At 48.9% G+C, this 26485-nt stretch overlaps 1 long non-coding RNA gene across 1 annotated transcript; it reads right to left on the reverse strand.

The window, feature by feature from the left end:
* Positions 1–23767: 23767 nt before the first annotated feature.
* Positions 23768–26477, reverse strand: LOC142572626 (uncharacterized). The gene is made up of 2 exons (XR_012826115.1): positions 26348–26477; positions 23768–24049 (listed from the first exon to the last, which is right to left on the reverse strand). It is a non-coding gene; the product is annotated as an uncharacterized LOC142572626 (long non-coding RNA).
* Positions 26478–26485: the final 8 nt, after the last annotated feature.

Raw genomic sequence — 26485 nt, forward strand, 5'->3', positions numbered from 1 at the left:
ATGACGATCTCTGGCCCAAGACCTCTTCGTAGGTGGGATTTGACTTGACTGCAAGGGGACATGCTCGAAGGAGCGACCGTTTTGAGCCACACACAATGCCTCAAGAGCCACGTGCATGTCACTCTCATCGCCAGACTGTACGAATTCAAAAAAAAAAAAATCTGGCAAACCCTTACCGAAAAGACAACCCCGAAACACAAGGCCCACGTTGATTTGGACAAGTACCCAAACACTTCCAATTATGTGTCCTCTCAAATAGACACGAAGGGGTTTACGTAATCAAGCTAAGTAATAATGAATTAGAGTTTCCTCAGGCCAGTAAGGTGAAGGGATAATTGACCTTGATTACTTCATGTCCGTAACACTTAGTACCCGATAGCTACCTGATCATTACCTAACGTCAAATTTCGAAATCAACAAAAGGGGAAACCATCTGGAAACCTTATCAGGTTTCTAAATTGGCTCAGAAGACCTTACTTATTCGGCATTTATTCTAGCGCGCTTCTAAATTATGCTAATACAAGGCAGCGTGATTAGAATAAATCACCAAATCCGACCAATAATAACAAAACTTCAAACAAAAATTTGTGCGGATTATCCAAAACAAGTCGCATTTAAACTTACATTGAGGCTCTTTATCTTCAGCCTTCATCTCCGTGTAAGAAAAGAAACTAAAATACTGACGCTTTCCTTATCCAGCGCTCAGCTGTCAAGTTTTCATGGAAGTAAACAAACTAATAAAAAAAAAGATTTGCCATACCACGAGCAGAAGATACCAACGATGCTTTCGGTCTAACAAAAGTTCCTCAAACTTAAACGTTCCAAAATATTAATGTCCTTGAAGAAATTAAACGGGCCTCCAAAAGCACTCCTGCCAAATCAAACATGACTCGTTATGAACTCCCGATAAAGCAGAACTTATCGACTTGCGCGGGACTTCCCAAAGTATATGCAACACTGAACTTGTTTGCCTTGCAGTTCTACACATGTCGTCACGTAATCTTTCCACTTCTAACTACGGAACTAACCTGAGCCGAAATTGCTAATAAACTAAAAAAAGGTTGTAGTATTCCTTACGCACTGTCAAACGTTCAGCGTGCAACTAATCTCCCACAAAATCAATACAAAAGAACAAAACAATTTGCAACGCTTCTTCCTGATTTCTTTTTAATTATTTACAAATCCTTTCAGACGAGCTCGAGAGGGTCGTGCCTTCCGGGGTTTTCGCAAAGTGCGGTCGCGAAGAAGGTCAAAGCCGCTAATTCGCCTGACGCTCCGCGTAGCTGCGACTTTAGAACAACAGCCTCCGCGCACTAGAAGGGTGCATTCACAGACCTGCGCCCGCACTGTTCTCCTAAGTGCCAGGCAGTTGACTTTCTTTGCCCTCGCGAGCGACCAGCTCTTGTAGCAGCCTACAGGACGCTTCCCTTTGTCCACCTGCTTACAACGAGACGTCCGCAATGCGGTTTGGCGATGGTTTCTACGCCTGCATCTTCTCGAAACTTTTTTTCGAGTCGTGCGGCACGCCGATCCCCAATCTCTGCAAACGCCTAAGCTTTACTGTCCTTGATGATTGTGATTTTAAGAAGGGGAAAATACGCTATATTCTGCAGCCCATTAGGGAGCACGGCGCAGCGTCGTAGGGGAGGGGAGAAAGGGAGTTAGCGATGGTGGAAAGATGCGGTATAGTTGGAGCTCGTCCGCACAAACAGGGGCCGCAGAGAGGCAGGAGCCGGCAAGGCCAGGCCGGTGGTTATCAGTTGTTACGCTGTAATCCCGCTCATCTCCACAAATTCCAGCAGGCTGTGTAGTGCAGGAAGGTGGGGACGGGACGGGAACAACAGGGGGGGGGGGTATTCTGCAAGAGTCCATTAGTGAACTGTCCATTTCTGCCGCTACTTTGGATGCAGCTCTACGAGCGAGGTAGAGACGAGCGGCTCCAGCCAATCAGCAGTGGCCGAAATGGACAGTCCACTAAGTGGATTCCTACAGAATACTTCCCTGGTCCGTGAGATGGGCCGCAGGTAGGCCCTGGTGTCTATATGCAGCGGTGACCCTCGAACGATCCTGTGCAAGGGCTACGCAGGTGCAGAGGAGATGTTCGAGGGTCTCAGGATCCCCGCATTGTCTGCAAGCAGGTGAAGCGATGAGGCCTTTGGCGTGGCGTCTGGCTGCTGTCCATACGCTGCCAGTTCGCCGGCGAAGTAGCGTGGCCCGATCCCGCCTCGAGAGGCCGGTTTCCGGCAGCAGCTTTGGGGCCCTGCTGTTCGCCACCCTTGAATCGGGTTGGATTGCGACGAGAATCTGATTCATTCTCACTCTCGTGTAGTCAGATTCCACTAGTTCTTGGGTGTATGGAACGCCCGGATGGTGAGCGGCTTTAGCAAGAGTGTCCGCCTCCTCATTGCCAGCTATACCCACATGGGAGAGCAGCCAGTGGAAGGAGACGGACACCCCGGAGCCGACGAGTGCTGATAGCTTGGAGGCAAGTAGGAACCCCGTCAGTCCTGCCTAGTGGTGGTTCGTCAGCAACTGGAGTGCGGACTTGCTGTCGCACAGCACGGCGACCGGCTGGTCAGGAGGGTCCTCGGCCAATAGGTCAGCAGCCAGGTGCAGCCCGGCCATACCGGCCGTCGCGTTTTCAGTCTTCGGCTGGATCCTGACTTTCGCGCCTTTGCCTCCGTCGCCTTGGCGCTTTGCACGTTTGATTCTAGACGCATCGACCGCGTGCGCCTTTCTCCTCCTGTGCCTATTCCTTCTCTTCACCATCTGTTCGGACCTATCCGAACAGCCATAGGTGACATATTCCGGCAGGCAGGCCGAACTTGCCGCCTCCGTACTAACTCGTCTTAACGGGCTCTATTTCCTGTGCTCTTTTTGGCAGGCTGGCCGCACTTGTCACCTCCTTACACACTTGGCCTAACGAATACTTCGTTTCTTGTGCGGGAAAACCACCGCTCTCTACCGCCTTCTCCTCGCTTCCGGCTACTAACACGTTAGACTCCTCACTGCGCGCAGCTGCCTCGGGAATCGTTCCTTGGTCCTCTGACCGCTGCTCAATAGGGGACACGCCTATCAGTCTCTGAGTCTCCTCCGGTGATTTCGCCCTTAGAGTTCCCATATCGGAGAAGGGCTCTCCTCGCTCCGTCAGCGTTTGCTCCGGCGCATTCGAAGAGCCATAGCTGACTTGCTATTGCAGGCTGGCCAAAATTGCCTCCTTCGGGCTGATTTGCTCTGCTTGAGGTTCGTCGCCCTCTTTCTTCTGATGTGTGCTCAGAGAATTTGAAGTCTCTGGTTTGACATTCCTACGAACTGAATTTCTACCCTTTTGCCTCCCGGCACCATATCGCGCTTTGTCGCTTCTCCCTGGTTGTCGCGGCGTACTGCGGAAACTTTGTCGTGTGCAGCCATCCTCGGCGTATTTTGCCACTCTCTCTTTTTGGCCTTCGAGGTCAACGTGAAATTCCAGACCGAAGTGTCTGAACAAAGCCCTCTTAGCCCTATCGTATTCACGCACATTCTTCTCGGACAAGCAGTTCATGAAGCACTTAGCGACACTCAACGGGATTAACGCTGGTAACCAGAGAGAAGTGGTGGTTCTTGTGGGGGAAGGAGGAAAGGCTAGCACTATCTTCTGAAACCCATGCGGGAGCACGGCTCAGTGCCAGCAGGGTGGCGGAAATAGGATTAAAAGAGAGAGAGGGTAGGATGGAGAAAGGTAGAGGGTTGTCCTAGCAGCATGAGAGCAGCCCGGCCGGGAGGGCCCAGTGGTTTCGACCGGAGGAGTAGGCTGGAGGTGGATCGTATAGGAGGTGGCCCAGCAGAAGCGAAGTAGTGGCGGATCAGGAAGCCCGAGGTGGTGGGATGGCCGTTAGGCCATCCGTCTTTGTAGAAATTTCCTATAGTCTCGCCGAGAGTCCCGACGAGTCGAGGTACTCGACGACACTTAGGAAGGCTCGTAGCTGATTACGACAGGGGAAGAGGATATCTTCCTGTCGTGAACATGGGAGTCCCAGGCGGTGGAACTCTTGCAGAAGTCGTCCGCGGTGCTGCAGATGAGCAGGGCAGGCCAGCAGGAGGTGCTCCAGAGTCTCTGGTTCACCACAGGAGGCACAGGCTGGCGAGGTAGCTTTCCCAAGGTGGTGCCGGCGGGCTGCCGTCCTGTAGCAGGCAACTCGCAGTCGGAGCAGCAACGAGGCATCCCTTCGTAGGAGGCCGTGCTGTGGAAGAGGCCGTGGAGGCCGGCCCAGGGATACCCCTTTGCCCGGGTGGCAGGCGATGAAGTGCCGGCGCAGCCTGCGTCTCTAGAAGTCGGCGGCCGTTACAGCAGGGCTGAGGGGGACGCTTGAGTGGTGGGCACCCTTTGCAAGAGTGTCCGCCTCTTCATTGCCCGGGATCCCCACGTGTGCCGGTAGCCAATGCAGGGATAGTGAGCATCCTGCGTCCTGAAGGGCCGTCTGTCTTGAAGAGAGCAGCGCAACCCCAAATCTAGCCCTGTCAGGGTTCTGCAGGCAGAGCAGCGCCGCCTTGGAGTCGCAGAAGATGGCTGCCGGGCTCGCTGGTAGCTCCTCTGCAAGTAGGTCCACAGCAAGGTGGAGTCCTGCTAGCTCTGTTGCGGTAGAGCTTGCATGTCCCGGGAGACGGCACAGCTTGCTCTTTTGTAGGGCCGGTGCAACGCAGGCTGCTGTGGGTGAGCCCGTCTCCGGTATCACGGATCCATCGACGAATATGTAAAGGTGGTCCCCAAGTCTCTCTTGGAGGAGAGAGGCTGCCGTCTGCTGTAGGGCACATTTTGGGGAACGGTTCCTCGAGACACCTGGCAGCTCCGTCGAGATAGGGATTGGTGGTCGATGTGGTGGGCGAGGCTGTACAGCGTTTGCAGACGTGTCCCCTATGACTCCCTTATAGAGGCCACATAGCCGTGCCATGTGTGATGCTGGCCGAGAGCGTAGGCGGGTCAGGAGTGCTTGACCATCTGCGGCATGGTGTAGGCGCTCAATGTGTCGTAACCCCTTTTGTAGGAAGAGTAATGACAGGGGCAAGGCACCTGCCTCAGCCAAAGTGGCGGCCACTTGTGAGGTTCGGGGAACGCCAAGACAGAGCCGTATTGCCGACCGATGCTGCAGCTCCAGTTTCCGCAGGCGGGGTGGGGGCAGTGCCACAAGAGGGAGGGCATACAGTAGCCGTGAAGTGACTGCAGCTTCAAATAGCTGCGGGACCCACCTGGTGGTACAGCCCTGTCCACGGGCAAGGAGCTGTGAGATCGCCTTGCGGACCCGAAGCGCCTGGGCGCACAGGGCCTTGGTAGCCGGCAGCCAGGTCAGCCGATGGTCAATGCGCAGCCCTAGGTAGGTGACTGCCTTGTTCCATGGGATCTGGACGCCCCCCAAGCGCAGCCGGCCAGCTGAGCGGTGGGCTGATGCTCTGGGGTGCAGTAGCAAGGCCTCGGTCATCCTGGCCGAGATGGTAAGGCCGATGCTGCACAAGTAGGCAGCCGCAGTGTCCAGGGCTCTCTGTAGGGCCGCACGTGCCTTGCGGATGTGTTACCAATCAGTCCACAAGTCCCGGCTGACACCCTCTTTCTCACACACACTCTCGAAATCAGCGAGGAAATTGACTATATCGTTGCCTGCCTCGAAAATACGGAGCTGGCGCCGCGCTATCTGCCATCTCAGTATCTGACTTTAGCGTTGAAGTTCTGCCATCCTAGGGGCATGCCTTTGCGCTGCCTCCTTTTCGCGACTCTCGTACTCTTCTGCTTTTCGCTCGCGCCTCTCTACTGCTTCACGCTCGAGCCTCTCACACTCCTTTGCCGTTTGTTATCTTTCAACAATGGTTTCCCAAGCTTCGTCAGCTTCCTCGACCGTCACTTCTTCTGCCTTCATGACGTCGAGAACTGCTGCTTTCGTTTTTGCGGAGCCGACGGCAATGCCTAATTCGTCGCAAATTAGAAGTGGGTCCTGCATTTGGAATTTCTCCATAGCGAACGCCATCGCTGCCTCTACTTTTTGCTTTCTTTCAACGATGGTTTCCCAAGCTTCGTCAGCCTCCTCGACCGTCATATCTTCTAGGTTCACGACGTCGAGAACTGCACCTTTTGATTTTGCGGAGCCGGTGCAAATGCACAACTCCTTGAAAATTAGAAGGAGGTTCTGCACTTCGAATTTCTCCATAGCGATCTTGTTTGTCTTCAAAATTCGCCCTTCCTTAAAACTTAAATCCTTAATTAAAGAAGGTGACTTTCCCAAAATGGGTGCCCACCAGAAGATACTCATACTCTCCTAGCATCTGCTTTCTTGTACTAGAGAGAGTTCTGGCGACATAAGAGCAAACATTCGGCATTAGCTGGCCCGTCGTTATCACTATGATCAGAAGACAGGAGAATCGTTCGTCGCTCTCTTTACATACATAATTTTGCTGGCCTCACCGGCCTCCTCCCAACTCCTCTCCTCATTTGGCAAAAGCTCCAATTTCTGCCTTTTGCCTTTCGCAGGGCCAACCGAAATGCCCATCTACCCATGAATTTTGAGGATTTCTTGGGTTTTTCAACTTCTCCCTGCTCACCGTGCACCCTGTGTTTCTTTCTCACTAGCCATTTAGCCCGCGAGACACTTTATTCTTGGTCTACGAGACAAAATAACTAATAACACCGAACATCATTACCGACTGCCTGCGCTAATGAGTCTGGTGAAAAGGGAAGCAAACAAGTAGCACTCACCACACCGATGTAGCCAATGCCAACTGATCCCATAAGCTGCCAGCCACTGTTGCGTTTGTCAGCTCGTCCCAAGTTCCGAGAGGTCAATCTCACCGCTGACTACCACTGTTGCGAAGTCGGGGGTCCATGCGGCCAACGATGTTTCCATCGATGGTGCCGTGCCAGGTGCCGGGAGAAAGGGTTCCTAGCCACGTTTAAGAGAATTAGGAAAAAGGAATATATTCGAAAATCTACATGGTTGAGAATACAAAACAGCTCCAACTATCGGAGCACACTATGGTAGGGTCTTGGCGTGTTCGAGTCACACTGTTTCCGAGCGTCCGGTTGAGCCGCCTGGATCCGCTTTTTATGCCTGCGTCGTCATTGTTCCTATTTCCCACCAATCCGGCGTCAGGCGACAGATGGCGTAAGGAGACCAATCCCGGCGTCGGTGAGCTGGTTGCCCCCTTTCGGTGCGCCACAGGTATCGGAAACGCACACACATCACTGGGCACAAACGTGGTCGTGCCAGTTTGTACGGCTCACAGGCAAGAAGTGTAGCCTTGTACGGACCCTCACTCCGGCGTGGACAGGCTAATTTGGCAGCTAACAGGTGTGAAGAATCGTAGCGGGAAGCGTGACAACTGCATGTCGCAGGTGGTGGCATTTCCCGTTCTGAAGGGCCGCCGGGCACAACAGCAGCAAGTGCTTGTCACAAATAGCACTGGGTTCTTAGTAGCGCGTGGCTAGTAACTGTCGAGTCACCTTAAGTAATTATGGCGCCAAGCTAGTTGGCTTAAACAAGGACATACTTCGCAAGAAACAGTTTTGTCAACAGTTCACAGTGGTTAATAACTTTTCCTCCCCCCGTTGCCCTGCATCTTCCGGTGTTCCTCAGGGAAGTGTTCTAGGGCCCCTTTTATTTTTGATCTATATTAACGACCTACCGCTTAACATATCATCATGCATGCGCTTATTTGCGGATGATTGTATCATATATCGTACAATTACGGATGTCGAAGACCACATCTTCATGCAAAATGACCTTAACATTATTTCTCATTGGTGCAAAATCTGGCTTCTGTCCCTTAACCTATCCTAATGCAAGCTCATAACCTTCAGTCGCAAACGCAGTAATTCCAACTTTACACATGTCTTCGATACTTTACCTGTATCCCAAGTTCCATCATATAAGTACCTGGGCGTGCATCTAACACATCATCTTTCCTGGGCCTTGCACATCACCACCACTAGCGCCAAGGCTTCCAGAACTTTGGGTTACTTACTTCGTAATTTACGAAACTGCCCGACCAATGTCCGTAAACTTGCCTACCTAACATACGAGGCCTCTTAGAAAAGTATCCGACCTTTGGCCGAAGAAATAAAAAACAACTGGCATTACTGGAACGTTGGAAACCTAATCACCCTCAAAGTAGTCTCCTTGGGACTCCACACACTTCTCCGAGTGGTGCTCCGATTGCTGGAAGCATTCCGAGAAGGCCTCTTTCGGAATGGGGTTTAGCTCAGCCGTTGTTGCAGCCATAATGTCCTCTCTTGTCTGAAATAGCGCTCCTTTCAATGGCCTCTTGATTTTGGGAAACAGCCAGAAGTGGCAGGGGGCCATATCAGGAGAGTAAGGAGCCTGGTGAACTACAGGAGTCCGGTTTTTCGCCAAAAAATTGTCTGAATCACGTACGAGGAATGTGCAGGAGCATTGTCGTGATGGATGCGCCAATTTCCTGTTGACCACAACTCCAGTCTCTTGCGCCACACAGCATCACGTAAGTGACGGAGGACATCACTGTAGTACTCGTTGGTGATTGTTTGACCCTGTGATGCGTACTCGTGGTGTACCACACCGCGGGAGTCAAAGAAAGCAGTCAGCACCACTTTGACGTTGCTGCGCACTTGGCGGGCCTTCTTTGGTCTTGGTGACGTGGAATGCTTCCACTGTGACGACTGGGGTTTAGTTTCCGGGTCGTACCCGTACACCCAAGACTCGTCACCAGTGGTTATGGTGTTCATGAAGTCGGGGTCACTGTTTGTGGAATCCAGCATCTCCTGTGAAACTTCAACACGAAGTTGCGTTTGCTCCACTGTGAGCAGCTTCGGCACGAATTTCGCCGTGTCTCTCTTCATGGCGAAATCTTCGGTCATAATGGAATGTGCAGAAAAAATGCTGATGCCCACCTCTTCCTCCATTCCTCGGATAGTCACACGACGGTTCCGCATCACCACAGCGTTGACTTCGGCAATGACATGGTCATTTCGGCATGTTGATGGCCAACCGGAGCGTGGGTCGCTCTCCACCGATGTGCGGCAGTCTTTAAACCGGTTGTACCACCCCTTAATCTGTGTGCTGCTCATAGCATCGTTACCGAAAGCCGTCTGAATCTTCCGAATAGTTTCCATGCGCACGAAGATGCAAGGTCGGCTGACGCAAGCGCGCTTGTTTCATATCCATCAGGTGTTCGCAAAAAAAAAATAAGGCCGGATACTTGCCTAGCAGACTTCGTACGTCCATTCTCAGCTCGAGTTTGCGTCATCAATCTGGTCCCCCCATCAAAAATACCTAATTTCCATAATCGAAGCGATACAAAACCGTGCTTCTCGTTTCATCTCTCAAAAATACAGCCATCATCTCCCCAGCATAGCTCAAATAAAAACTGATAATACTCTCGAATCCTTAGACACCCGTCGTTCTGTCGCTATCGTTTGTTTGCTACATAAATATATAAACTGCGCTTATCTTTCACTTGTACCCCTCGAATCCCCCATACGCATGTGCAATCGATTAAACAATCATCGCTGTTGGAATCTCAGCGCTGACACCCGTTGTTGCAAATGGGTCGCAAGCCCCAAGGGTAGCGTTGGCCTGGCGGCCTGGGGCACAACTGGAAGCATCCGAAGGTCCCGGCAAAGCACGAGTCGACTGGTAACAGAACAACTTGTTTATTCTAGCATCGCAAAAGAGCGGGCGGTCAGGTCGACCGAAGTGGAGAGACGGGAGAGCACGTAACTCAACTGAAGAAATCGGAGCTGCTTTTATACTCTCGCAGTTGAGGGCAAGAAGGAACGCCTCGTCAGAGGGGCACGTGATGCGCCGCTCGGGCACGTTGAGACGAGTAGGTGACGCATCCGCCGGGCCGGCGCCGTTCAGACCTCCTCGCTTCACAGTTGGGGGAGCTCCTCTCCCCGGCTGCCACGCTTTGACAAGCGTGGGCACCAACATGCACACACACACACACGCACACACGAAGACACGTGGCATTGGAACATGCCTGGACGCGCTTGGCGGGGAGGCGTAGCAGCGGCGCCGAACGGGCCAAAATGTCCGCCGCTTTGAACGAAGCCCCGGCGTCCGTTGCATCCGCGCCGGCTATACCGCGCGTTGTAGGCGAAACGTAACAGACCGCCCCGCCGGGGGAAGGAGATCCCGATGGTCAGGGGACTGCATCCGCTGTCCGGAGGGATGTCGCTCGATGATGCTCATAACCGAAGTCGGGCGTCCTTCGGCGTTTCTTGAGCGCAGCGCACAGAGAAGGCCTCGTTCTCTCGTTCAGGTTCACACAGGACACTGCAAAGTGACTTCGGGAGAGTTGACATTTTTGTTCTCGTTCCCGGCAAGCGTTAGAACTACGCCGAAACTCAACCGCTCAGTCAGCAAGCACGGCACAACCCTCACTAAGCCCTGCCAGGCTCTTTCCCCTTTTATACCACTGCCTAGTTCCTTACAGTAGTCTAGCAGCACTCAGAACGCGTCCACAAATTGGAAAATTGCACTAGAAAGCACGTCATCACTTTGAAACACTAAACAAAAGCAATATGTTAAAAATCCTGCCTCAGGAAGAAAAACATCAGTAACAATCAACTTTGAGGCTGATTCCTACGTTAGGGGCTTCGACTTAAGCCATCGGCGTTACCGTTGAGACTCCCCTTTTTGTAACGCACCTCAAAGGAATATTGTTGCAAAGCGAGGCTCCAGCGCAGGAGGCGGCCATTTGTGAAAGAGATGGTCTGCAGCCATTGGAGAGGGCAGTGATCCGTCTCGAAGCATGCGAAGCGGAGATCGCAGCGAGCGACCGTACACTAGCTCAGCTGGCGAAAACCCCGTAGCCGCATGCGGCGCGGTCTTTAATGCAAACATCACTCCAGGCAGACACAGCTCCCAGTCAGTTGGTTGTTCAAACCACAATGCTCTCAATACGCGCTTCATGACGGAGTGGAGCTTCTCAACGAAATTCGACTGTGGGTGGTACACTGAGCTGTGTAACAGCTTTACCCCGCACCTTTCGGGAAATGCTGTCGTCAAAGCGCTCGTAAACACCGTGCCCTGATCTGACTGGATTTCCGCAGGAAAACCAACTCGCGCAAATATGGACAGTAGTGCATTGACTATCTCAACTGAGCTGAGTTCTTTAAGCGGCACTGCTTCAGGGAACTTTGTCGCGGGCAGATCACAGTCAAAGTGTCTCTGTACCCCGTGGCTGTTACCGGCAGAGGTCCCACTGTATCAATAACGAGCCGTCTAAAAGGCTCCGTAATGATAGGTACCAACTTCAACGGCGCCCTCGATTTGTCCCCTGGTTTGCCCACCCGCTGACAGGTGTCGCATGTCTTCACAAAGTGGTCTGCGTCCCGAAAACACCCTGGCCAATAGGACTCTTGCAAGAGACGGTCCTTAGTTTTCTTAACTCCTAGGTGTCCGGACCACGAACCTCCATGCGACAAGCGCAACAGATCCTGACGATAGCATTGAGGCACGATCAGCTGATCGAACTCCACTCCCCTGCGGTCTAGATACTTCCGGTACAGGACCCCACCTCTTTCCACAAAGCGAGCATTTTTCTTGGCGATACCTTCCTTGACAATGCAGCGTATGTTTTCTAGGCTGCCATCCTTTTTTTGCTCGGCTATCAAAGCCGACCGGCTGACTTTTAGCAACCTATTAAGTCCGTCTGACGTAGGCGCGATGAGCAAATCTGCAGATAGCTCTTCTAACTTTCCCGCATCGGGAACTTCCTCTCCAGTATCTGGTGCCTTTAACGCTACAGGCTCAATTTTATTCAGTTCCGGCGTGCTCTGAATATCAGCTTGCTGCACCTCTGACCCTTTCTCATTGTTCGACAACGTCGGCCCCGCAACTACCCCCTTTGCAGCGAGCTCCCGAACCTTCGATCTGGTTAAGGCCTGAACGCTAGCCTCACCAAACAAAAGCCCCTTCTCGCGCAGGAGGTGATCGGACCTGTTCGAAAATAGGTACGGGTACTGGGGGGGCAGCATAGATGACACTGCGGCCTCCGTCTCAAGTGCTCCGAAAGGTCCTTCAATAAGCACTTTTGCTACGGGCAGACACACGCTATGAGCTTCCACGGCTTGCTTGATCCATGCGCACTCGCCCGTGAACATATCGGGTTCTACGTAAGACGGGTGAACTACATCCATCGTAGCTGCGGAATCGCGAAGCACTCGGCACTCTTTCCCGTTCACGAGGAGGTCTCGCAAGTAAGGCTCGAGAAGCTTCATGTTCTCGTCAGTGCTGCATAATGACAAAAACACGACTTTTGTTTTTGTTTCCGGACACTGCGCCGAAAAGTGACCCGGCTTCTGACACGTATAACACACGCGCGCTTGCCTCGTCTCGAACCGCTTTCTGCGTTCGGCTTCGGCTGCCGCCGTCTCCTTACGTTCGGTCGGACTGCTTTCACTCGCGTCCGCACTACGTGTGTCGCCCCTTGCTCTCATGGGTGTGAACTTTGGCCTCTCAAACTTGGAGCCAAATTCACCCTTTTGACCGTCCTTAGCTCCGCGAGCCCGACGCGTCACAAAGTCCTCGGCTAGCTCGGCGGCTTTAGCCACCGTACAAACGTCTGGCCTATCCAAGACCCAGTACCGCAAGTTCTCAGGTAACCGACTATAAAACTGTTCCAGCCTGAAACACTGCAGAACTTTCTCGTGGTCACCAAACGCTTTCTCTTCTTTGAGCCACTCCTGCATGTTTGACATAAGCCTGTAGGCAAACTCTGTATATGACTCACTTTTGCCTTTCTCATTTTCCCGAAACTTGCGACGGAACGCCTCCGCTGACAGCCTGTACTTCTTTAGCAGACTCGATTTCACTTTGTCGAAATCCTCTGCCTCCTCTCTATTCAAGCGAGCGACTACGTCGGCCGCCTCGCCGGGTAACAAAGTGAGCAAGCGCTGTGGCCACGTTTCCCGAGAGAACCCCTCCTTCTCGCACGTTCGCTCAAAGTTAACCAGGAACAAACCAATGTCCTCTCCAAGCTTAAACGGCCGCATCAGGTCAGTCATTTTGAACAATACTCGTTCTCCTGCACCGTGTGCCTGACTTCCATTACGAGCGCGTTCCATCTCTATCTCGAGACGCTTCATTTCCAAAGCGTGTTGACGGTCGCGCTCTTGTTGCTCTCGCTCTTTCTGTTCTTTAAGTTCGCGCTCCTGTTTCTTTTTCTGTTCTTTAAGTTCGCGCTACAGTTTCTCTTTCTGTTCTTTAAGTTCGCGCTCCTGTTTCTCTTTTTGCTCTTTAAGTTCGCGCTCCTGTCTTTTTGCCCTCTCCACAATAGTCTCAAGGCATTCCGACAGCTCGTCATCCTCAGCCTCTAACTCAAAAATAGCCCTTAGCAGTTCTGATTTTCCGAGTTTGTCTGAGACATCCAGACCCAACTCTCTTGCAAGCTCCAGCAATTTCGGTTTGCGCAACGACTTCAAATCCATGGCTGCTCTGAATGCTGCTTTCTCTACTGCCTACTATTGTCTTGCCGCAAACTAACCCGGCAGCAACGACAACCACAATTACCAGCTCTGTTTCTGACGCTAACAAAAGCCTGGCAAAACTCAGAAGAAGAAAGTCCCGCACTCACCAAACCTCGCAGCCAAGAATTCAGCGCAGTCGTTCCGCTGCAGGCAACCAGTCATCACACAGGGCTCGTTGCACTGCTCCCGGATGGTCGTTGTGCTGCTCAGCATACAGTCAACTGCATATCTTCGCTGCTGGCCTCCGTTGTCGCGATCTCACCGCTGGCAGACAGTTGTTGGAATCTCAGCGCTGACACCCGTTGTTGCAAATGGGTCGCAAGCCCCAAGGGTAGCGTTGGCCTGGCGGCCTGGGGCACAACTGGAAGCATCCGAAGGTCCCGGCAAAGCATGAGTCGACTGGTAACAGAACAACTTGTTTATTCTAGCATCGCAAAAGAGCGGGCGGTCAGGTCGACCGAAGTGGAGAGACGGGAGAGCACGTAACTCAACTGAAGAAATCGGAGCCTCTCTCTAGGCGTCCGGGGGAGCTGCTTTTATACTCTCGCAGTTGAGGGCAAGAAGGAACGCCTCGTCAGAGGGGCACGTGATGCGCCGCTCGGGCACGTTGAGACGAGTAGGTGACGCATCCGCCGGGCCGGCGCCGTTCAGACCTCCTCGCTTCACAGTTGGGGGAGCTCCTCTCCCCGGCTGCCACGCTTTGACAAGCGTGGGCACCAACATGCACACACACACACGCGCACACACGAAGACACGTGGCATTGGAACATGCCTGGACGCGCTTGGCGGGGAGGCGTAGCAGCGGCGCCGAACGGGCCAAAATGTCCGCCGCTTTGAACGAAGCCCCGGCGTCCGTTGCATCCGCGCCGGCTATACCGCGCGTTGTAGGCGAAACGTAACATCGCTCTTTCAAACGCATCTACGGCCACATGCAAGCATTCAACTCATCGACACTGCCCAGAGCAATAACATTACGGAATTAGCTTCCCAACAAAATCGTTTCAGTTAACGATCACGCATCGTTCAGCAACCAAGTGTATCAGCTTTATACGCCTTAAATACTGTAACAATGTTTTCTTGTGAATACGTGAGGGTGTATTGTCGCCATTTTGTTTTTGTTTTTTACCGTACCACTTGTTGCCGTGCGCCTATTGCTAGCGCATTGAACATGCTGTCTCCACCTCTTGTGTATTTTACATTCTTGCGTTATCGCGCCTTTGCGCACGAAAACCTTTTTGTAACTATAGTGTACTTGTTTCATGTTAACCTTTTTTTATTTGTACTATGTAACCACAATATATTGTTTGATACTGCGTTGCTTCTGTTAAACTTGTGTTTGATTCAATCGCCCGCCATACTCAATGTTCCTGGAGGAAGCTGTAAGGAAACCTGAATAATAAATAAAGAGTAGCATTAATACATGAATTTATATGACGTAATTCTTAAAACACTACCGTAGAGCCACACCGAAGCACACGAAATTCTTCACTTTTTGCTTTAGTCCCGTGAAAGAGGAGGTGGAGGACGAGAAAGAAAGAAACGCGGCCTGTCGAACCAGACGCGCGTTCAACTAGCTGCTCTACACCGGGGAGAAGGGTTAGGTTGAGAGAGAAAGAAGGAAATGAGCCTGTCAGAGGGAGGTAGGCACAAGCAGTGCGCAAGTGGTGCATGACCATCACGTCTACAATCGGTCAATGTATCCGTAGGTCAATTTCACAAACCGTAGCAACGCCCGCGTTGCCTTGTGAGCCTGCGACGCATGACCATGGACCAAGAATCATTGTTCCTGAATTGCTCCAGGGAACATTCCGCGAGTGGCTTCAGAGCGTGGCGCCTTGAGGAGTAAACTCTAAAAACTAGGGAGGGTATCGCAGGAGTGAAGCGGCCAATTTACTCTTCAAAGCGTTGTTTTACTCTCGCAAAATGTCGAGTGCACTGAAATGCATTGTTCACTCCGTCACTAAGGAGAGAGTGAAATGTGATTTTCACTCTGCCCTTCTGAGAGAGAGTAGAATGCCCGTTCTACTCTTCCGGCTATAGAGAACAAAACGTAGCGTAATCTTCTGTTTCAACTGTAGGAGGCTGGTCCCGAACATGGCGATGTATCACTCACGCGCGCTGAGCAAAGAACACACCGTTTTGGTACTAAGAGAACAGGCAGCCACAGTTCAAAGGAGCGCGGAGCGGGCGCTCTACTTTTTCACTCGGAGGTGCTCCACCACGTGCGCGCTCAACATCGCGAACCAGCACAGCACCGGAGAAAGGGGATCCGTCCAGCCAGCAGCAACGAAGGCCATCCAAGGGAGATCGTGTGTCAGCTATCTCGCATCGCGGCGAAACCACGACAGTCGTTCGTCATTCTTTGAACGTAACAACAAATCCTCCACGTTAAGTGAATTCTAATTTAGGTGCACATTCTGCGTATATGACATGCAATCGCCAGGAAGTCTTCGCGGCGCTTAGCCGACGCGATTGATTAACAACGGACTAGGCAAGCGCGTTGTGTCCCTCAATGTAAATCGAAAAAGCCAGTCGTCGCGATAACTGCATGCGATATTATGACTTGCCGCTATCCGTAAGAGCTTTCAAAATCGCAAGCGTTGCCAGAACCATTATATGTTCAATAAGACGTGAGGTGAGAGGACGCTTAAAATGGTTTGTTTACCAGCCCATGATTCCGCGCCTATGCGAAGCGTGCTTAGGGTGAGTTTTGTGTTTGAATGTGTTCAGTTAAAATTAAATTATGGGGTTTAACGTGTCAAAACCACTTTCTGATTATGAGGCACGCCGTAGTGGAGGACTCCAGAAATTTCGACCACCTGGGGATCTTTAACGTGCACCTAAATCTAAGCACACGGGTGTTTTCGCATTTCGCCTCCATCGAAATGCGGCCGCCATGGCCGGGATTCGATCCCGCGACCTCGTGCTCAGCAGCCCAACACCATAGCCGAATTTATTCAGTTTGGCAGTCTACTGTGTATGGGACGCTGTTTAAATAAGGAGTCACATAACAGAAGGCGTCATTTCGCTGGCGGCATGCTTTCCTTATAAATAAGCCGCGCGCTTGACGATGTCTTTCGCCAATGGGTAAGCGCGACCACTGAAGTTACCGGCAGCGCTAGTGCTAGTTAGAAAGTTTGCCGCCGACATTCAGCTGCATGCTGCAAGAGGTCCGTTGGGCGTGTTATGTTGAACTTCCTGAAAGCGCATGAGGAATTCATGTGTTATACTGAATAAAGTATAAACTCCGTATAAGCGACCTTGCGCCCGACAGCGACAAGCCATGCGATGGAAGTGTCTGGCGTTCGCTCGTCGCCTACAATCGTACTCCGTGCGAGCTACGATATTGAGCGACGTCTCCTCGGTGTTGCCGGTATGAGGGCTGCAAATACGCGTCGAAACTAGCGCGACGCGTGCTTTAGTAATCTAAGTTTATGTATTTTGTTGTAAAAAGTAGCATAAAATATTTCCGAAGGTCTTGCACTAGGTTCTTATCCTTGCACGTATAAAAATTCAATCGTTTGCTCGTTCCGCGCGACAATCGGTAGTACTTGAGTGGTGTACATCCAGTTCCGGCTTCGCGCTATTGGCTAGTCGCTCATAGCACTTCCGGGAGACGAGCGACAACTTCTAGATTTCAAGAACCGAGCGATCTGTTCAAGCAATGGTGCGTGTTGTCGCTTGAAGATGTCGCTCGTCGCCGTCGCGCACTAAATCGCTCTCATGGGGTTTAGCCCTAAGACCGAACTGATTTTGCTCATACCCGCCGTGGTTGCTCAGTGGCTATGGTGTTGGGCTGCTGAGCACAAGGTCGCGGGATTGAATCCCGGGCATCGCGGCCGCATTTCTATGGGGGCGAAAACAGCCGTGTACTTAGATTTAGGTGCACGTTAAAGATCCCCAGGTGGTCGAAATTTCCGGAGTCCTCCATTACGGCGTGCCTCATAATCAGAAAGTGGTTTTGGCACATAAAACCCCATAATTTTTTTGTTTTTGCTCATGTATTGAAATGGTGTGATTATATGTCTGATTTTATGTCTCCTGTTGCGGTTTGGAGCATGGTGCGAATCTGAAAAGGTGCTTATGTCCACGAACTCGGTGAAGTGTCAAGCAATGACTTATGTATCGGCATCGAATATAATGGCTGCTGTGTGCAATTACACAGCAGGGGCGCTTTGCATGCGCTTATTGTTTTGAACATGCCTGTGGATTTGCTTACATTAGTTGGCGTCATATGTCATATGAACAGCTAAATCACCCTTCCTCAGAAGCTTACAAGCGGAATGTGCGCATCTTGCTACTGCATGGCAGATCAAAATGTGTTTCTCGCTTTAGTGTTTTTGTGAAGAACTAAAGTATCAAAATAAAACTTTGCTTTAATTCCGTGTTACCAGTCGTCTGTCGTACACAAAACAAAGAGTTGGTCTAATAAACTAATAACTGCGGTCTAGCTATAACTTTTACATTCCTTCAAGAATGTAAAATGCTTGATTTCAAACTGCAGCAGTAGTCGAGTCTGCCAAAAATGAGCTCTTTGCGCACCTCATAAACGAAAATCAGTTCATGCCTTTTAGCAGAGTCCTTCCATGTTTTTCTGGTCACGAAACTCCGCCGTCACGCTATGGGAGAGGTTCATATGCTGCCCAAAGGTGCCGCGACGCGGCGCCACTGTGCCACAGAGGGCATCGTTCGCGTACCGAAATGCGTGCGCAGTGCGAGGCGAGCTGACTTTTCGGGTACGTTCTGTGTATGTGCTGTGCTATTTTTCGAGTGTTGGGCTGTTTGGTTGAAGTGGTGGGGTGGGACAACGATGCCGAACACGTGTTGCGGGCCTGGGTGCCGTTCCGGCTACAAGGGCACGACCGAAAAGGTGTCGTTGTTCTGTTTACCTAATAACAAGGAGCAGCGCGAGAAATGGAAGCGGGCCATACCGCGGCAGGAAAGTGGCGGTTTTAATTTCGAATCGAAGTATACACGTGTGTGCGCGAAACACTTTGACGCCTCGGACATCGTCACTGCGTACAATTTCAACATCAACGGCGACGACGTGTCCCTGGAGTGTGAGAAGCCGACGCTGAACACATTTGCTTTATGCTTTGTTGCAACCTCAATTTGTGTTATACCAGGATAGAGTAGTTCACAGCAATAGCGCCCTTACCCCGACCATCTATGAAAGGTATAGCATTAGAATTCCTTTAAATGCAAGTGTTAAAACAGAATAATATGCATTGTTTTATTTTCCATTGTCCTTTAGTCTTGGCTAATGATGGGCTACAATTCTTCAATTGCACGTACTTTTAAGTCTATAAGCTGCTATGAGTAAGAAGGTTATTAGCACACTGTTAGCTACATTTGTATTGTGATTTGCTGAGCAAGTTTTGTCTGCATGTTTAAGTAACAGCTGAAGAAGTAGAAAGGTGGTATCTCTAACAAGCCATTTAAAAAAAATTGCTGTATTTGTGATGTGGCTACTTGTGTTCGTTTGAGAGTTCTTTAGCCGTGTGTTATGAAATGCTTATGCTTTACACTTTCTTGTTTATAGAAACAATCGACTATGCATTCTGTACTCATTGCCATTCGTTTGCTGGTGTTTGTTTCCTGCCTCCCAATGCATACCTCTCACGTTTGACCTTATTTCTTTATGCGTATTATATCAGTGTCATGCTTTTAACAAACTTCTTGCATTGTGAATGGTGGACCATTTGTGACCGGACGCCTCCGTGCTATCTGTATTTCGCTCCGCTTATTTTACATGATAAATAAATGATCGTGCTTGTATTTTCTTTTTGCACCAACACGTTTTATTTATTTTCTTAATCGAATTATAGTTTTTTTTTTCATTTTTCGACCATGATAAGAATATCAGGACCGGTGATTGCAACATTTTAACATATTGTAAATAGTTGCGAATTAAGAACCAAAATACCTAGTCTCGTCGTTTCTGCGTCGAAACCACGAGCAGTGAAGTGCTGGGCTTACTGACGCTTCTAAACGACTGCTTGCTAAGGCAATTGCCTAATTACAGCTAGTTTCAACTGTGCAGGTCCTAACATTTCAGGTTCGCCTTAATCCGTTGTTAAAAGCCGCACCGAAGGCATTTAGCAGGATGCGTTGTTGGGCAAGTTGGTTCATTGTAATAGGAAACATTGGTTGCGCTTTCTAGACAATCACATGTAAGAAGACAGGACAGGTCTGTCTGTCTGTCCTGTCTTCTTACATGTGATTGTCTTGGAAGACATTTAGTAGCGAAGTTCGTCTTGCATTAATTCTACCTAAATCTTATTCAGAAATGACATCGCTTTGCAAGAAATCTTAAGCGCATGGAGCAGCTCAGTTCCCTTTTCTTTGTCATTAAGTATTCTACGGTAGCAGCCCTTTGCAATAGCGATTTCATTCTTTTGATCTCGTTATAAGATACTGCCCACAGAGTCCTTCTATGCCACAGTTTAACAGAGACTGAACAGCTGTGCTCGGCGAACAATCTGGCGTTATGCGCAACGGAGAATTGGCGCTTACTCCTCTGGTGATAAGTGGGACCACTGGCGTTTTGTTGCGAATGCGCGGTGTTTAATTTAAGGCAAATATTAAAAAGCGGAGCCCACCGAAGCGTTGAGGCGAACGGCGATGACGAAGAAATCCGGACCGGGACCGCCCGGCCGTGTACAGCGGACGCACTTCGACGGGGGCGAAATGCAAAACACCCGTTTATTTAAATTTAGGTGCATTTTAAAGGATCCCAGGTGGTCAAAACTAATCCCGAGTCCCCCACTACGGCGTGCCTCATAATCGTATCGCGGTTCTGGCTCTTAAAATTCCAGATCTTTCTTCTTTTTGGTCTGAGACCGCCGCAAGCTCCATGTTATGAGCGGCTTTTTTTTTTCGTCCCGTGCGCTCATATCATCGCAGAAGACACGCTCAGGCAGTAATTTAATTATATTCAATGTTAAAAATAGTTACGTGAAACTAAAGCGATCGTTGAGGAAGTTGAGAAAGCTAGAATACCGAGGCTGCCCCACACACAACCACAGCGGTAGCGGCGTTCGCATGCCCTCTCATGCACGGTTGCGCCTCTAGCGGCGGGCGCTGGCGCTATATGAAACTGAGGCGGCAGTTTCGTGACCAGAAAAAACATGGAAGGACTCTGCTTTTAGTAAGCTTAGATGTAGGGGCAGTGAACTGTCTGGTTATTATTGAAATGTGGGTAAGCTTGCCATAACAAGCCTCGTTACCCTTCTTTATAGGCATACCCAGTCATATCCATTGAACTGGAGGACCATATTTTCATCCCTACTGAGCATCATGTTTGCAGACATGATCCTCAAATTATGGCTTGAGCAGTGGCACAACCATATATGGTGCGGGGGACACACTGGGCACGTGCTTAGAATGTGTCACAAGTGGTGTTTACGACGCACCAGACTAATGACAGACTTATGACATCTGACAATGACCAATATTCTATTTATTAGCAGGAGTATTTTAACATTGGTGCTGAACGAGGATGATCTGTTGGTTATTTCTTTCTTGTTTAAATCTAAAAATTGAAGTTAGTTTAGAAGTTGACTGTTGCAGTCATTTAGATGTTTCACATGCATTTCAGTAGAAAGACTAAGAGTCGAGACTTTCTTTTAGTGCCATGACCTTGACTGTCTTGGTGTTGTTTTACATCATGTACTCGTGTTCACTTTTGCTCACGATATTTTTCAGGCACCCGCTTTATACCACGCAATAAGGCAGCTGCAAGGACACAAGGATGTCAAAGAGCCAGCCCAGCGCGACTTCACGTAGTGCAGAGGAGCGCACGCCAAAGGATTCAGAATACATTGCCATGCAATTTGGACAAGAAAACTTGAATGTGGGTATATTGGGTGTACCATTTGACTAAATGTCAACAAAATCAAGATACACCATGTCACACTAAGATGAAAATTCTCACGTGCTCTAGGCAGTCATCTTAACATGGTATATTTATGTAATGTCTCTGATGGGAAAGTCAAAATCAAGTATGCTCTCTGGAGACAAACACATAGGAGCAAGTGTCATTGAAAAGTTAGAAATGTGTTTAAGAAAGAGCTGATTAGTTTTGTGAGAAGTGACTGCTTTTTGTCTTGCCTCTCAACAGATATATCCAAGCGATAAAAAATAGTGGTGCAATGAAATTGCATATTTGCTTAGTGACATGATACATACTTGCAGTGAGCACGGTGCCTGTGTTCACTATAAAAAGCAACAGGTCATGCTTGGTTAGGTGCTTACATACATTTAACAGCTTTAATAGCTTACATTTAACATCACATGAATGCAAGGGTGCAAATACAAACCACTGTGATTCTGTATTGTAAATGCTGACATGAAGCAGGCAGATTTTCATGTCTTCCTTTTTATCTATTTTTACACCTAATTTTAGAAGTATGGCTTCCTTTTAGATTCCTGAAAGGGGAAGCATTGGGGGGAAGAGAATCCCATGTTTAATAAGTCATTTTTGTTTACGTACATGCTCACAAAACCAGTTCATTAGAACCACTCGTGCCTCCCGAAGCGAAAGCAAGGAGCAATTAAGGCCTTTAACTGTGTACACCGTGGTGCACAACTTACGTCTTAGAAGCCGGAGAGTCACTTGGAATTTAAAATTACTTGAAAAATGTAAAAATGTGGCTTCTCCTGTGAAATAGCCATATGATAGGTTCTGGCAGGTTCTTGATATTTTGATTAGGGTGGCACAACCTACTTGCCAACCAAGTATGCTAGTGGAGGCAGAGATGCGATCAATGCAAGGAACGGAGAGTATCTGAGTAAAACACTCGTTCATCAATTGGCAGATGTGAACATATAGTGTTGAGCAAAAGCCCCTTAGTTTCATGGCTTCTGTAGACATGATTTTTATAAGGCAAAATAATATTAAAGCATTTCTGCACATGGTAAATTTCTGGACTTAAGATGTCATAGCCTGCCATAGCCCTAACGGGCTGCAGTATGTATAAATAAATAAATAAATAAATAAATAAATAAATAAATAAATAAATAAATAAATGAATGAATGAATAAATAAATAAATAAAATAGAGTGCACAGTGAGGCGATGTGTTAATCTTCCCAAACACATATGTACTTCTTTTGAGATAAAGATTCGGTGAAGTGCGATAATTTTCTTACTTTGGCGCATCTTAGCCACTTCAGTAGGAAAAAGCTTTGGTTTCAGGTAGTTGCTTCATTGTGCAAGTATATGCATAGTCACATGCAAAATCCACGTGCATGGAAGGGAAATGTGAAGCAGGATGGAGCCATTCTCAATTTATGTTTTGCTTTGCTCGTCTTTTTCGTGCACTTCCCCGCCTGTACTTATGCTTATGTCGCCTTTGATGCATCATATTCATCACATCTGATTTTTGGTTCACATCTGAAGCCATGCTATACTTTAGTTAGATTGCATATTCAACGAGTCACAATGATTGATCATGCAATTATGCAAGCGGCTCCTCAGAAGTGTAGCATTCTTACCGTAATGGGAATGAAAAGCTACCATATATGACAAAAAATTTTATGCGCAAGATTTTAATGCCAATGCTCGTTACAGTTTTACACTCGTTTGCTACACACTTGATAATATTGTAAATTTAATTTTATTTATTTGTGAGAAAGTGTTACGGATCAATCCCAACAGCACCAGGAAACTACTTTCGCGAGGAGGCCAACCGAATAGGAAATATTATACGCCTCTGTACCGCATTGAGACCAGGTGGGATATTGCTTCAGAACCACGACAAGCCACACTTAGAAACAATGGGGTGCAGCCCACACATGAATAACTCCATGTGAAATGTAAGAAAAGCTAGGCAGACCTGCTGCGTCACATGAGAATATACAATACATTTCTAAATGCACTGTGCTTTCAGTCAGAAACATAGACGAGAAAACCATGGCCAGGCGGCGCTGCTGCGCCTCCCCCAATGTGGAAACGCCAAGCAGCGCGGTCGCGTCGTGGCGTAGTCTCCGCTTTGTTTGCATTGTGCCGTTCGCGCTTTTCTTCGCTGCTCGTTCTCACGGCGCTCCGTTTTCGACGGCGGCAGATCGCCTGCTTGTGCAACAGCGATGCAAAGATTGCCGTGCGGTTTCAAGAAGGTTGCCGACGCCGACAGCTTTTTTTCGTGGCGGCAACCTCACGATAGGGGAGCGTCTGCTTCCGAACGTGTACGGCGTTGAACAAATTGTGGACGGTGATGTGAGAGTGAAAGCCAAGTGCGTGTCACAGGTGTCCGACAAGATCGTATATGACGTCGAGTTAGAGGTACGCACCATGTTCAGAAATTTAGCCACTTTTATTTCAATTGCAACATAAGTCACACTGGCAGCAGGAACTTCTGTTGTCATACTACTCGATGACTGCAGATCCATTGGGCTGCTTCTTGACGGTTCCGTCACTTTACAAAGGCATGTTCTGGAGTCTGTTTCACACGTGTCTTGCTGCTGCTCAAGAGCTGCGTCGCTGCAGTACGAAAGCACATGTCCCGGTGGTGCTGACTGCTGAGAAGACTGTTGTGATTGCCATTGGTCTGTTTGGCGCCACTTCCATCTGCATCGCCTATAACTTAAATTAAAATTAAATTATGGGGTTTTACGTGCCAAAACCACTTTCTGATTATGAGGCACGCCGTAGTGGAGGACTCCGGAAATTTCGACCACCTGGGGTTCTTTAACATGCACCTAAATCTAAGCACACGGGTGTTTTCGCATTTCGCCCCCATCGAAATGCGGCCCGCATATAAATGAAACAGTATGTGTGCCTTTGTTGTTTTGTTGTTTTACTTAGGGAATACTGTTGTAAAATGGGGTAGTTCTATGTTTGTAGAAAAATCGGGAGTTTGTATTGGTTCTAAAGTTGCGCCAGTGTTGAGCGACATTTATCTAAGTCGCGTTAATAGAAAACTGCAAATTAATCTTAAGGAATTGGCGGTGCATACGTTTAGATACGTAGACGACTATCTGGTGTTTTGTTCTCGCGATAACTACACTAAGAAAGCTACAGATATTTTAAAAGTTTTTAGGGAATGTGGTGGGGGCCTAGGTTTCACGCTAGAGATTATCCAGGGCAACAAGTTACAGTTTCTAGATCTTTGCTTAACATTCCAGGATGAGCATGTCTGTTGGCATTATTCGCCTAGGGCCAAGAAGCCACTGCTAGAATTTTCTTCTTGCCATTCTAAACTTGTTAAACAGGGGATAGCTTATTCAACTCTCAGGTCTGCCATTACTAAGTCATGTCCACACAATATGCAACAAAGTTTTTCACAACAGATAGAAAGGCTTAGAAAGGCTAGCTATCCTGTGCATTTGTTATCATTAACCTGCGAAAAACTTGTAAAATGGGTAAAAAGCCCTGGTAAGAAACAAGAAAAACAGAAAAAAGAAACGAAGTTTGCTGTAGTACCCTACATACATAGATTATCCCATGGATTAAAGAATGTGGCCAATAGGTATGACGTCAATACCGTTTTCTCGGCCCCACGCAAGTTGGCTAGCATGTGCCCTTTGATAAATAGGAGACTTGAACAGGAAGGCAAAAAAAGAAAAGATGATTGCGGGGTTAAACATGTGTCCCCCTTAGTCCCTTGCAACACGGGTATAGTTTATCACATTCCACTCGCGTGTGGGAAAGCTTACATTGGACAGAGTGGTAGGTGCATTAACATTAGACTAAAAGAACACAAACATTCACTAAACAACCCTAACGCATCACATTTAGCGGCACATTGTTTCGATTGTGGTTGCAATCCTTTCTTTGAAGACACGAAAATTCTTTCTAGACATAGATGCCAAACCACGCGGGAAATTATCGAGGCTTTCCACATAAAAAGATTAGGAGACACTTGCGTCAGTCATGCTTCGTTGTCTCTGTTAGATTGCGAATTTGAGTTCCTTCGCAATACGTGTACTAATCTGAAATAATTTTTGTTCTTTGACTTCCATACCCCCTGATATGTTTAACTGATGCTCTCATGCTACGGTTTTTGCAATCGCCCTTATATATGTTCTTCGTTTCAATAAAAATTTAGTTGTGAGTTAGCGCTTGTCCTGTCTGCTTCCTTTCTGTGTCCGTGTTTCACTTCGCGCTAGAACCCAAAATCATGCCTATTTTTTGTGGGGATTAAATTACTCCCAATAATATGTTTGCAAGGGTAACGTTCCTGCGATTGTGTGCATATATTATTCTACAAGAGTGGTACCACTACAAGTTATGATACTTGCACACTTAGATACTTAGAAAGCATGCAGGCAAACAACAAAAATAACGCGCACGACTCGAGCTGCTGCTTTCCGATCTGCCGCTTCCCGACGCACGCGCCGACCGCGGCTTGCATTAAATACGGTCTGCTACAACACGAAAGTAGCGCGCGGCCCCTTTCGTGACCTGCACAACTAGTAATTTAAGTTGCAGCGTTTGGAAAAGGGAAATAATTATCTTGAGCTCGTCCATGCCGATCGCGAGTGAAGGCACAGTGCAATCAAATAAATTCGGGGGTTCTAAGTGCCAAAACCATGCCAGAACCATGAAATCATTATGAGGCCCGCTGTAATGGGGAGTCTCAGGGATAATTTTAACCTCGGGGGGTTCTTCAACATGCACAAAAATCAAAGCACACGGTAACAAGGGTGTTCTTGCATTTTGCCCCTTTCGAGATGCGGCCGCCGTGGCTGGGAATCGAGCACGCTTCGTAGAGCTTAGCGGCGCAACACGCATGAATTTACCGCTAACAAACGGCGGATGCCACCGCAATTCAACAACGCGACACGCCTAAACAAACGGCCGTGCACTAAAAACAGGCATATGACTATTCCGCTTTCAAGATATTACACGCGAATGCGAAAGTATGAGGCTTACTTGACTCGGCGCACTGCAGCTATCCATGCTTGTCGTCTGTCCTTCTCGTACCACTTCCCAGGAAATCTGTAGAACTTCACGGGCGGCGTACGACCTTTCGTGTCTTCGAGGCTGCTGTGGCAATCAACAACACATCAG

The sequence above is a fragment of the Dermacentor variabilis genome, chromosome 1 (assembly GCF_050947875.1).
Source record: "Dermacentor variabilis isolate Ectoservices chromosome 1, ASM5094787v1, whole genome shotgun sequence".
Taxonomy (NCBI): domain Eukaryota; kingdom Metazoa; phylum Arthropoda; class Arachnida; order Ixodida; family Ixodidae; genus Dermacentor; species Dermacentor variabilis.